This window comes from Eriocheir sinensis, chromosome 45 (assembly GCF_024679095.1).
Source record: "Eriocheir sinensis breed Jianghai 21 chromosome 45, ASM2467909v1, whole genome shotgun sequence".
In the NCBI taxonomy this organism is placed as follows: Eukaryota; Metazoa; Arthropoda; class Malacostraca; order Decapoda; family Varunidae; genus Eriocheir; species Eriocheir sinensis.
In genome coordinates, this window is record NC_066553.1 from 11173785 (window position 1) to 11188380 (window position 14596).

Genomic DNA, 14596 nt, shown 5'->3' on the forward strand with positions numbered 1-14596 from the left:
AACTTTTGCTCCTTGCTCTACATATTTTCTCAAGTTCTTCTTTGGTATCCCTACTGGCTTCCCTTCACCTATCCCGTTTTGCTACTGTCTAAAGTACATGGTCAATGTCTCTCTGCTAATTATATCCATACCTTCTCAGTGTTGGAAAAAAAGAAAAAGATATGACATTGATTAATTACTAATAAATTATTTGGTGGCTAATTCAGCCCAACATCCAAAACATTTTTACACTTTCAGTCACTGTCAGATTCATGTCGCCTTTTCCGCGATTTTTTTCCATGCATGGATTCGTAATTGTCATTGAATCTTCGCAATTCCTTTATAAGAGATTCACTGTGGTGTGCCCTAACGACTTCACTATTCTTCACAACTTCTGCATGCGTCTTCAGCTGATCCACAACATCCTGCAGCAGTCGTCTTACTTCAGCATTGTGTGAAGGAGGAGTTACCCTTTGCCGTCGGCTCCTACTGGGGCCAGCGCCTGTCACTGGTGTACTGGCTTCAGTATGGGTACTTGAACCAGCAGATCCAGTAACTCCTGTCGAGGGCCCTGCACCTGCCACTCCTATGCCGGCTTCAGCGCGTACACTTCGTCCAGTAGGTCCAGTACCACTTGTAGAGGGGCCAGCACTTGCCAGTGCTATGCTGGCCTCAGTGCGTCCACTTCGTCCAGTAGGTGCCACTCTTTTGCCACCTTCTGTGGGTGCACTTAGAACAGCTGGTGGTGGTAGTTCATGGTCAGCATCCAAATCTTCATCAGTTGGTGCAAAAGCAATCATTTCTTTTTGCAAAGAACAAGCCTATGGGAAGTATACAGATTACTATTAAAAGTCTGTTAAGAAAAGGGGAAGGGGCAGGAATAAACTGCTATTATGAACACAGTAGTAGCACTATCAATTTGGCAATGCAAAGACAATAGATTTAGCACATACAAATGCAAGTAAGGTTCACAGAGTTTAAGGTAAAAGATTTAAATGTATGTACAGGAGGAAATTTAAATGTAATTCTTAACCTATTTTTATAGACAAAAATTTGCATTACCTACCATTGTTCTACCACTTTCAAAGAGGTTCCGTGGTTCAATGCTGTGGGAGCCCCGAAGGAGACCATGGAGAATGTCAAAGTGAGAAGGTTGAGGGATTGGTGGTGCCCCTGTTTTATTGACATTGTCTATGTATTTTTTGTATGCCTTCAACAGGTTACTCCACTTCTGCCTGCACTGTAATGCTGTGAAGTTCCCATGAGGCAACTGTAATGCAAGATTATGTATTAGTGATATTGCATAATATAATATTCATATCGTCAAAACGAGGAGGCCACTATATGATTTCGCATCAAATTCCATTTTCATACAAATAAACTGAAACAAGTGACATTTGTGCTATAAGTGGTGTTAAATCATATGCAGTTCTCAGGAATATGAATTGAGACAATTCTGATAAAGGTGAATATTAGCAACATAATAATCTCTGCAAAACTATATTTTTACCTGCAACAGGCAAATCAGGCACTTATGATGAATAAGGAACATAATTTGAGCATCAGACTAACAAACACTTTAATGGTACACAATCCATAACAATATAACTTTCATGTTGCTAACAGTGCAATATCCTCAAGTATACTGCAAAATGCCCAATGTGCTGCTAGTTCCACTTCTTGTTAAACCGTGAACACTGCAACTGTACAATGCATGCATTAATGTGACAGATGAATGTGCTGTACACAAAAAAATTTTGATACCTTTTTATTTAGCTCACTGGTAATTTTGCTCCACACCTTAATTTTCTTAGTCTTATTGTCATTCAGAAGTGAAATATGTGCTTCAACAATCTGAAGAAAAATTTCTATTGCTAATGGAGACCAAACAACTGGACGAGGACCACCATGTGATGAACTGCCTTGAGTGTCATGCTGTGAAGCTGATAAAGACAAAGAATTTAAGCATTTATAATTTTATGCATCGCAAATCCCAAACTTGGATATGGATATGGGATTGCATATGGGATAAGTCCCATATGCAATGCAAACCCACACATAAATAAAGGGTGCAAGTTATGGGGACAGTGAACTCTATGAATTTGTATTAGGAGAGAAATGTAAGACAATGGTAACAGCTTATAATTATCATCTTAGGGAAGATGCTACACCATATGATGTTAGTGCATCTCATGCAAAGAGTAACCATAACTGTGTTGTACAGTGAAATATTAACAGAAAAAAACATACTATAAATTAGTTCCTAAAGGTAAGAGGCAAGCAAGAAAAACCTATACACCAAAGGAATATACGTCTATAAAGCAACACTAATGTAGACGTAAACCTACATTGTGTACTTCCCTCAAAGGGGTGAGGGGTTCCTTCACATGTCACTTCAAGAGTTAACGGTTCATCAGGCGACTCAGAGACATCACCTTGTGAGCCTGATACTTCTACAATCAGTGCATCTGTGAAAAAAAAAAAAAAAAAAAAAAAAAAAAAAAATTAGACCTCTAAGATTTGCTATAACAAGTTTAGCTTGATTGCTTATTAATTCATACATTATATATATATATATATATATATATATATATATATATATATATATATATATATATATATATATATATATATATATATATATATATATATATATATATATATATATATATTTAAGTCAATACTTAGGTACTAATTGAGATCTGCTAAATAGTTTTGTCATAACAAGTTAATTGTTTCTGATGGAGGCATCTTAGAACTGACATATTGTTATAACTCAGTTTACCTTCTCTCTGTTGAACAAGGTGTGAGTGGGCAAACACTTGATGATCAATAATGTAGGTACTAGTTGGTGCCACCAAAGTACAGAAAGGACATTTATAACTGGAAAAAATGTAAAATATTAACAGATTTATGACATTGCTGTTATGGATGCCAAACAATATTCACAAAATTTCCAGCATCAATAGATACACCTCTTCATGACAATACTATTACATATATTTTTAATTCTTTGTGTCATGGTCCATCATTACAAAACTGTGTGTTTCGTAAAAAAAATTAGAACAGCCTCATGTCTTGTAGTACTTACGATGGACGATGAGCCTCTGCCATCTCTAGCAAGGAAGCAGTGTTATGTAATTACAACTGAAAAGTACGGAAAATTTATGATACTCACTGGCCACCATTTTGGTATTTGCCTGTGTATAGAGTTGTGACAAGTTTGAAAGATTACCTAAAGGCTAAAGGGATAATTTTAGCTCTAATACAGACACAAAAAAATATTCAAATGAACAATTGCAATTTTACTTGTCTCTATGACGATTTTCCCCTATAAATTATGTGAAATAAATAAGTTTTATGGGAAAGGATGCAGGCGCTCCAGCTGTACTGCCTCTAAAGGTAACCAACACTTTCAGTTACAGCCGTGCCTGTCTTATTAACTGCATTTTTTTATTAATATGTCAGCATTGACACCTTTACATACCACCCAACTAGAAGCTGGCTGCAAGCTTGCACACCTGCCGTGGGTGGTGCTGCAGGCCAAACACCTGCCGCGGGTGGTGCTGCAGGCCAAACACCTGCAGCCGGTGCTGCTACAGGGCAAACACCTGCCGCGGCTGGTGCTGCAGGCCAAACACCTGCAGCCGGTGCTGCTGCACGGCAAACACCTGCCGCGGGTGGTGCTGCAGGCCAAACACCTGCAGCCGGTGCTGCTACAGGGCAAACACCTGCCGCGGGTGGTGCTGCAAGCCAAACACCTGCCGCGGGTGGTGCTGCAGGTCAAACACCTGCAGCCGGTGCTGCTGCAGGCCAGAATACCTGTCGTGGGTGCTGCTGCAGGCCAGAACAAATCCAAGCAAGCATGGGAAGAGTAGAGTTCCGCAAGTGTTTTGCGTCATCACTGATATTGAAGAAGAACAACTGATTTCTCGGCAAACTCCACCAGTTGAAATATCTCTCCACTCGAAAGAACACTTACGCACTCCATTCAGGTGGTGGCTTATGATATCTGACCAGAAAAGTACACTTACTTGTGAAATAACTGACCTTAAGGGACGCCTTGGTGTATCAGCTGATCTGCAACCACGATGGGGTTGCCAGACACCACCTCGACCAACCACTGTCCCGAGCGTGGTTGCTGTGGTTGCCCCTCCGAGCAACTACAGTTGCCCCAAAGAGACTATATACGAAGAGATAGTGGTATGTAGTAATTCCTCGGGCGTGCGGAAGTAGCGCCATCTATTGCAGCCCACCAAAAACGTCACTTTTCAGGGGTAGCTTAACTATTTTTGAAGTACCTGCCACAGCACCCTATCCAGCCTTCACTTATTTTTTTTCATTGTAACATGATTTACTAATGGGGTAAAGAAAAATATATTTGTTCTTATGTTTTATTAGGTATTATCTACACTATATCAATTTGTTTTTTTAGGAAAAATATGATGTTGAAAGCATTTGCTAATATATATATATCTATATATATATATATATATATATATATATATATATATATATATATATATATATATATATATATATATATATATATATATATATATATATATGTGTGTGTGTGTGTGTAGCAAACATATCCAGTGCTTTAAATACAAGCAAAGCATACAACATTCTATGCATGCTAAATTACTATAATGCCTTTGCAACTGTGGTAACCTGGATGTCACACTGGTCCTGTGTCCCAGGGTAATGGGATCCCTAACACCACAGGCTCGATCATGGGCTAATGTAACAGAGATGAGCACCGAGGCCACGTGCTGCTACAGCGTATGCCCCCAGCCTTACCTTTACCTTTTGCAAAATGCTCTTAGCTGAGTAAAAATATCATACTAACTGTACAAGTGCCAGATAATGGCAAGCATTGCATACTGCTTGACAGGGCAGAGAACAAAAGCTTCTAAGCATTACAACTGAAATAAGCAATGGGAGACACTCAAAGCTTGTTAACTGAACATGACCCAATTTATAACAGGCAAAACCAACAATGGTGCGTTATATACAATGAAAACTGTATAAAAATGTTGCAAGGCACATCAATATAAGAGCAAAGCATCATAAAACATGCTGAAATACATGATGGAGGACATTAAGAAGGTAACACATGAGTTGTCTTAAATGGAATCCTATAACTTGGTGGTCCTGGGAGACAGGCGAGCCTGGAGGTGAAAATGGAATGTAGGACACGGTATGATCTCACAAGCTCTGACCTTGGTGTCAGGGTCATGAAGATATTAAGCTCAGCAGGCACAACTATGCAGCAGAGGCACATATGATAAAAGCAAATGAGACAAAATAAGGCAACTCATAGTGTAAGAAATAGCAGGAAAGTTATGCTGCAGTATGTGACACACCAAATTACAGGGCAGAGAGTGATATGTATTTCATAGGCTACATCAGTAAACATGTAGCATTTATTGCAGGAAGCACACATTAAAGTTGGATGTAATAAAATATATGTTTTTAGCACACATTAAAGTTGGATGTAATAAAATCATTTGATATGAAACTCCTTGAACTGGCCAACCAAACAAACCACACGCTGTCCCCCCCCCCCCCCCCCCTCAAAAAAAGCATTATTTTTCACAAGGTTTATGAGGCATTAGTCAAGAATATCAACTGCCATTACATTTTGTAAATCATACCTATGTGATTATGTATATCATATAAAGCAGAAAAAACATTGCATGCTGTAATACAAACAAGATTACTCCTGGAAGCCACATTAATGATGCCAGACACGTGATGATAGACACTTAGTGTGATGAAATTACATGCTGTATTTCACATTATGAAACCAAGCCAAGTGTCACTGCAGGACATATTAAGTAAGGCAGACACCAAAAGCTTGTTACCTGAACAAGATTAAACATAACAGGCAAAATCCACAATAAAGCATTGCATACTGTTGGGTAGGGAAGAGAACAAATGCTTCCAAGCATTACACCTGAAATAAACAATGGCAGATATTCAAAGCTTGTGAGCTGAACAAGATCTGATTTATCATAGGCAAAACCAACAATGGTGCATTACATGCGATATCTGGCAGGGGATTCCTTGTATTACAATTGGAAAGTGGCAGACACCTAAAGCTTTTTAACTGAACAAGATCTGATTTATAACAGGCAAAACCAACAATGGTGCATTACGTGTGATATCTAGCAGGGAAGATAAATGATTCCTTGCATTACAACTGGAAAGTGGCAGACACCCAAAGCTTGTTAATTGAACAAGATCTGATTTATAACAAGCAAGCCCAACAATGGTGCATTACTTGCAATATTTGGCAAAGTATATGGAAAAAAATTCTTGGCGTAACAAGAGTAATACTAAATAATGGCAAATCCCATGAAGTTTCTCTTCTTTTGACAAAGCCTGTGCTCTTTGCTGCAGGGCTGTCAGAGTCTGTTTGCTCCAGCCAACATGTACTGAAATACCCCTGAGTCATGATTGAAGTGTTGAAACTGAAGACAAGTGAAATACTGTGCTCAGAAATCTATTAGCATTTGGACTTTGATAGTATAAGGCCAGAGCAAACCTCCTCTCTTGTAACCCATATCTCCTACTAGGCTTAGATCTTGGCATCTTGAAGCATGTTGAACCTGACCTCAGAAAAAATCCATCCCTATTGGATCTAAAAAATTGCTGGCTCTGGACAAAAACTGCCCAGGAGTTGTAACAGCCTGGGCTTTGAGCTGCCTTGCCTCCCAGTGCAGACGACAGACTGTTGTGTGCAGCAATTTTCACTTTTCATGTCTGAAAATACATGAAAAAATATTTAATCACAATTAATCACAATTCTAAATAATAAAATATGTGCATGTAATTGCATTATTTTCAGTGCTATAAGGACAGTGAATCTAAGCATTGACATTATGTCTGCACGCCAGCATCGATGGAAGGCTTCACTTAGATTGCCTGACAAGAGTAATATTTTCAGGAGAGATGGGGGAGAGGATACAACTGGAGACTCTTGACAGATATAATGTCAAGATCTACAAGCACCCATTTACCATATATATCTTTGATGTTCAGTCCATACTAAAACATTTGTCAATGTGTTGCCACACTAAAAATATAAAAATTCCCTGTTTCTGCAATGTTAGCCATACCTAAGCCCTGCTAAACCATCCAAGTGAATCAAGAATGAGTTCCGGGCGGCAGCATGAGCCAATACTAAATGGCACCACTATAAAAAAAAAGCCTGCATCATGACGGGCCTGGGCCGATCGCCAGGCGCCTGAAGAAAACCTACCGGCGCTATAGGCAGGTGGGGAAAAAAAAAAAAAAAAAAAAAATCACATCAGAAGAATGGACAAAGGTTTGTTAGTGGCACTTCAAGGTTATGCTACCTCTTCAAAGATTGGCCAGTCATGGTTTAAAGTGGAACAGGATAAACAAGAAACAGGTAGATATCTGTGGACACTACTGTTACTATCAAATGCCAGCCTATGGCAAAATTTGAACCTATGCTATCAAAAACATAAGACCCATATGCTGATCACTCGACTAATCGTAACGGTACTACACCCATAGAAACATAATAAAGAGTTTAAATTATATCATTCAAAATTTCAACCTTTTTACATTTTTTTTTTTAGATATGAAGCCTACTGGTGTAACAGTTGAATATTGAACTCAATTTGTATGCAGAGATGTGAAGTATGTTATTAAGCTGTAATGTTTCCAACACATTAGTTGTGATTAAAGCAACATGGAATAGTAACTAAAGAGGATAAATTATCACTGAGAACAAGAGGTTCCTTACTATATTGTGGTGAGCTTGATGGCCGAGTCGAGTTTCCACCAACCCCATCAAGTTCACACCTGTTGAGAGGCAATTTTTTAATCAAAGTGAAAAATGGATGCAAATGGTCACTAAAACTAGTTATTATACTTGGTGTCACAAATTTGGGCAAAGAATTTAGGGAAGGACTCCTGGACTTGGCGTCACTGATGAGGTAAATGATCTCGTGCACTCATTGGGCTATAATATATACATTGTTATAATGTGTATTATTGTCTTGTTACTATATATTACCTACTGATAATGGAAATACATGTCAGGATTAATCATCAAATACAAGGAAAAAAGAATCATGTATGGAAATTGTGAACTTTTAAGTTCATGTAACAAAGTTTATTATACACAAAAAGGTTGGATACTTCAGATGTAAAAGATTTTTGGATATAACATCACCCCCTTCCTCCATATTGGTTCTTTAAAGCAAGGGTTGACTACAGCTAATTATTATTTGCGGCAGGTTACACGACACTTTTTTTAGTGCAAACCATCTGGAAATCAATGATTATTATAAGGAATACTTCTCATGAGTAGCTACTAAAACTTGACAACCTAGAAGGATGCACCATCAGACTGTAAAGGATAGATATATGATAAGACATAGCTACATTGGTGGATCCAAAGGGGGGCCCAGGCCCCCCCAATGTTCCTGAGTGATACAGGAAAACTAGCTCAAAAGCGCGCTGCGGCTAAAACAATGCTTTGGCACAAAGTCCAGGCCGTTATACCCATTGATTTAGGTCACTTCACCAGTTTTTCAAGACCAGGACTGCCTAGAATGGCTAATCGGTAATGCTGATGCTCCTTCCACCAGCAAAAAGTCTGACGTCCTCCCAAAAACTCATTTCCTGGATCTACACCCAAAGACATACCGTAACATGGCTCAGTGATCATGGACAAAAAAAAAAATGTTAAGACAATCAATATCTAATCATTTCAGGATACATAAATCAGCATCCATATGAAGGAATTCTACAACTTAAAAGTGATGTTGAGCAGGGCATGTGTTAAGTGACTTGCACAGTCTATTTTGTGAAGTCATAATTAGATTAATAACACAACAATCAACAAACACTAGATGAAGTATTCATACCAAAATCAGTACATGGAGCTGGTGCACTGCAATGGGAAGCACATTCCTGCAGCTCACCAAGAGGGTTGAATGATGCCATGTATTTCAGGGGGGTGGCTAAATGTCTTCACCCTTGGCCTCTTTCTTGGCCTCTCCCCCTTCAGCTGCCACATTCTCTTGGATGATATCGGACGTGTTCGGATCTGTTGGGATGTGGTTGTGTTAGATGTGGAATAACATACGACAGTGGAACATGGAAGGAAAGAGTATGTCCACACGGTAAAATACAGAGATGAGGATTGCACTACATTAGTTGAGTGATTACAAGATGTAAATTGAAATTCTTTGGATACTGAAAGGATGTACGGGGACAACTGGGTGAGAAGGGAGAGAGATGCAGATTTTTGTTATATAGCTAGATACACCAATGAAGACTTAGGACAAACACATTCAGAAAGACCACAATTTTGGCTGCTAGACAGAAAAACACTAGATGTCAAAGTGCCAGGACATTGAAGGAAGTAATAATAAGAAAAGCAATAATAATTAATGAGTGTAAATATATTTCTGATATTTTTGTTTATCTTAATGCTAGTATTGTAATTTTCAAACACTAAGAATATAATAAATAAATATTGATAAATTAATTAAAATAAATACATTAATTGTACTAATACTACCACTAACAATATTAACAGCACTGCATCTAATAGACTGAGCAATAAACTGAGTCTGATATGTAACCATAATTAAACTGTCTCTGTCTGGGTGTTATGAGAAGCTTGCTCCATGCACCATGATAGGAATGGCATATATGCATGCAGGTTGCTGAGATGCTTACAGTCACCAGCCACTTGTAGATATGGCACCAAAATGTGTTGGAAGCATTGGCGGCCAACTTCCATTTATTTAACTATTATTTTCTTTAAACAAAGGAGACAGCTCAAGAGCAACAAAGCGTACTAGAAAAAAAAGCCCCACTACTCGCCACTCCCAAACAGACAAAAGTAGAGTCTTGATACACTCTTCTTGAAGGTCAAATTATAGGCAGGAGGAAATGCGGACAATGGAAGGCTGTTCCAGTTTATCAGTTTAAGGGATGAAAGAGTGGAGATATGCTGGTTAACTTTTGCATAAGATGTTTGGCAAGATAGAACATGCAGTAATTGACTTAAATTAGAAAAGTATAGATTTAGGAGGGAAATGGGCAGGCATTGGTTTAGTAATAGGGTGGTGGGGGAATGGAATAGATTCAGCAATCACATAGTGAGTGCAGGGACGATAGCTTGTTTTAAGAGTAGACTGGATAGCTACGTGAACGAGGCTGATAGGTGGTAATCGGGAGGAATCTGGAGCTGCCGTGTGTAGGCCATTCGGCCTCTTGCCGCGGGAGGAGGGGAGGCATGCAGTTAGCAAGTTCAGAACAACTGTCAGCGTGAAAATGATTAGAATTTCCACATTATCATTATTTATATATATCACTTACCCCCGGCTGGCATCCTTCCGTAATAAATGTAGCTTCACACCAGGCTGTGTCCTCTTTATCACCACAAAGGGACATGATTTGAGGCTCCGGCTGGTAAACGTGGCGGCCGCGGCGGTGTTATGATTTTTGAACGAGGCAGCGTTGCAATCAGAGCAGAGAAAGATATTGCTGCGAATAGCGGTATAATAAACAGTATAAGTTAGACCGAGATAATATTATATTCACCCACTCTTTCCCCCTACAAACCAATGACTCAATGTATATATATCATCATTACTGATGGAAGTCAGCGTGCGTGCTAAAACAATGAGTTTGGAAGAAAAAACATGATCACATAGTTTTAAAGAACGGCAGTAGGGCTACAATTCCTTGTTTCATTCTAGTACGTATACAGAAAGGTTAAACACATAAAACACATCTAACCACACATGCAGAGAAAGTAATATAATTGCGGTATAATAATTATATAACAATAATAGCATTACTCATGACATGCAGTCAGGCTATATCTACCTAGTAAATATATACAGTATATATAGTTCCTACTGTTCATTTTAATATTTATCTACCTTTATTTTTTTTTTATTTAAAATGGGAAATAACCAGACTGAAGAAAAAAAGTAGCAACATTTGCTGCTTGATCCCATGTAGCAACACTGCTGATGGGTACTGGGGGTTAGGGGTGGTTCTGGAGGGGGGGAGGCGCCTGGATGTAAACAAAGCTGCTCCTGCGCCATCTGTTGCAACCGACATACACCAACACTCGCCCACGGTCTCCCATAGAGGCCCCCTCTCCTGTTCTATAGTCTCCTTGAGTTGCCCCAACCCGTGTTGCTTGGCGTAAATAGAACACGGAAAATCAGCTCCGAGCAACTCGAGTTGAGCAACCAGGCGTAAATAGAAGACGCCTTAAGTGCACTTAACGGCAAAGAATCGTTAAGTTTTCTACTTAAAATGGCGCTGGGCCGCTTAGCGCTGAAGCTGGAGCACTTAGCGGGCGGAAAATTTAAGGCGGGGAAGGGGCTCCCTTAGCACCGTTAAAAATGCATAAGTATTGCAACATGGTGGATTACAGCGGGAGGAAAGGCATCACCTCCTAATATATCTGCCTCGTCTAGACGAATTGGAGGCGTGTAATGATTTGAAACTCATCCTGAAATATCTGTGGACTGTGCTGACCGTGCTGAGATGAGAGGTTCGGCGAGGCGGACCTTGGAAACACCTACATGGCCATCACGACTGAAGTGGTGTTCACCGACAGGTAAAATGCAGGTGCAACCTTCACAGGCTGACAGAGATTGAGTGATAACAGACACTGGAGACCCTCCAAGCGATGGCTGGTGACCGCCTGCCACCATCCACAGGCTGTTACACAAGGAGCCCTGGGAGTAACCTTGCTGGAAGCCCCGCGGGCCGTAGTGTGTGGCTGGCGTTATACAGCCCCCAGTGTCTGTTATCACTCACCTTAGGTAGTCTGTGAAGGTCCAGTCATCACTGGTGCACGTGTATCTTACCTGTGATCAACACCGGCAGCCACAGACTCCTGTCCAAGGAACGAACACAGGTGAGCCAATATTTTACCTCGCCAGACTTATCCTTTACAATATTCAACTCTTTAAACCTAACACACCTGTTAATCTTGTGACTGACTTCAACAAACGTTTCCCACCAATCTTACCAAACCCTAAACAATACCTATTTGGGTCACTAGTGTCTGTTATTTAATTTTTACTTGACTAACCTCCCAGCGGCAATAAACCAAACCTAACCTGGGTAAATTTATCATTGACATATAGTTATTTCAACTTAATCTGTTATTTAAGATAGCCAGTTTTAACCAAACCAACAATTATTTAGAAAAGTTGATATTTTTAACCTAACTTAAATGTCAGAAGTGTCCTAACAAAATTACCTTCCTTTGCTTATTTTTAGTGACCAAACCAAATCAATTTGACGTACCGGTAGCTCTTAAACCGAACTTGCTCTAGTACTCAAGCTTGCATCACTTATGACTTTTTTCCTTTAATCCTAAATCAACTTGTTTAGAAACCTTGCTCTGACATACCTAACTTAATATAAGTTCACCTCTCCTAACTCAGATAAATTTCCAATTTGTGTTACTGACTTTTTTAAACAAACATTTTGATTTTGGACATAAATTTTTTACCAAACTAACTATCATTCAGAATGTTGCCTTATTTTAACTTAACAAAAAATTATAAACATCACCTAACCTCATTGATCCTACTTAACGAACGGTAGCTATCCTTTCTGTAAAATACCTCCGAGGAATCCCTGGGTGTTGCAAAATGATACTAATACCCATGCTAGCTAGCATTGTAGTATTGTTTAATTTGTTTTGGTCATGTCTTTTTTTTTCACATTTGAAATTAATTAGTTCACAGTATATTATGGCTTTTGTTATTTGCAGCTTCCTTTCTTATGAAGATCTAAAAGTGAATTTTATGATTATTCTTAGTCCTACTCCCAAATAGCTATTAAAGTCAATCAACAATGCTAAAATCTTTTTAAACAAAAAAAATTGCAAATTGGTCCATGAGTCAAGAGTTTTGACTTCTGGACAAGTATAGATATAGATATTGGGCAGGTGCCAAAGCATTTCTAATTGTAATGTATCTATTTGCAGTGATCGTGATGACATTGACAACAACGAGCAAGTCCTCCTAGACATAGAGTGACCTCAAGCTGGTATTCGCCACATAACATTATTGTTTAATCGTTTAGTTTTTATCATCCAGCATCAAGCAACCATTCCCATGCAAGAATATAAGGCACAATATAAGCAACTTCAATTGCTAGAAAATAAGACAATGTTGCCAGCCCATATAGTGTGCACTGTGCAGTAAATAACTCATGTAGATAATGCCTGTTATTCTATCACATACTTATGTTGATGCAATGTCTTTTAGTTCTTGCTTCGGGTATATTAATTACTAATCCATTCTTATTTCTCCGACGGCCATTTCCTGTGTCGATACGTCAATCAGTTCAGTACTTTTATTTTCTTAGCTTGTGTTTTGCAATTCTTTGCCAATTAAATCACTGGACACATATTAATAAATATCACAGATTTAATTATCATATATATTATCAGTCCCATAAGTTTATTTCAGATGCTCTTAAAACAACATCTGTCCATTCATAGTCCAACTTAACCTGGTAGCAGCAACAGGCCATATTTGTGGCTTTACCGTGTACCAGCGATGGGCCACATTTTTGCCATGATATAAACCCCCAAAAATAGATGACGCATAAACTGATCACAAATGTGTTGATATATATTATGAAATGGTTTGCGTGAGTGATGATTTTTTCTCATTTTTCTCGCTCGGAGGGGCCTTTAAGAAACGTGATCCCTGCAGCTACCAGGTTAACCTCTTTTAGTATAGTACACTAATCAAGAAAAACATCCCAATTAATATATATATATATATATATATATATATATATATATATATATATATATATATATATATATATATATATATATATATATATATATATATATATATATATATATATATTATGTTGTTTATTTGAACTTGTACTCATATTTCAGGGCCAAACATGATGTGGAAGAAGAAATCAGTTGTCTCCATCAGTCGGGTTTGTGCCATGGCAGCTTTCTCCAGCTGTCCGGCAGAGGTCCAGTCCATGCCATGGAGAAATTCAGCCCCAACAATGAGATGGCATGCCAGAGATGGATCCAGCTTCTCCTCCAATCAATCAATCCTTGCAATGCCCTTTCTCTTTTCTCTCCTTCTGTACCACCATGCTTACACATAACTGATCCAAGGTACTGAAACTCGTTAACCTCCTCCATTTCTTCACCATTCAAAATTATTTGGCATTCTTTTTCACATTCAATGCCCACTCTATATGGGCATACAAACTCTACAACCTCCCTTCTACTCCGCTCACAAACCATCACTTTACTTTTGTTGACATTTACTTTCAACTTTCTCCTTTTACATACACTATCAAAAACACTGACCAAATTTTGTAAGTCACTTTCATTTTCTGCAATGAGCACCGTGTCATCAGCAAATAAGATTGAATTCATCACCCACTTCCTTCCCTCCCTCAGCATACATTTTTACTTCAATTTCCCCAACTTTGCCCTTCATTTATCATAACACCATCCATATAAATATTGAACAACCACATTAGCACTTTCATCTCAAAATGTCCACTTGTTTCTCCAGTAATTTTGACACAT

General features: G+C 38.7%; 2 long non-coding RNA genes across 2 annotated transcripts; one reads left to right on the forward strand and one right to left on the reverse strand.

Moving 5' to 3' along the window:
• Window positions 1-6069: 6069 nt before the first annotated feature.
• LOC126980744 (uncharacterized) lies at window positions 6070-11142 on the reverse strand. The gene is made up of 4 exons (XR_007733496.1): window positions 10357-11142; window positions 8892-9073; window positions 7763-7821; window positions 6070-6750 (listed from the first exon to the last, which is right to left on the reverse strand). It is a non-coding gene; the product is annotated as an uncharacterized LOC126980744 (long non-coding RNA).
• Window positions 11143-11176: 34 nt separating this feature from the next.
• On the forward strand, window positions 11177-14054 carry LOC126980747 (uncharacterized). Its single transcript, XR_007733499.1, has 3 exons — window positions 11177-11920; window positions 13004-13065; window positions 13937-14054. It is a non-coding gene; the product is annotated as an uncharacterized LOC126980747 (long non-coding RNA).
• The last annotated feature ends 542 nt before the right edge of the window (window positions 14055-14596 follow it).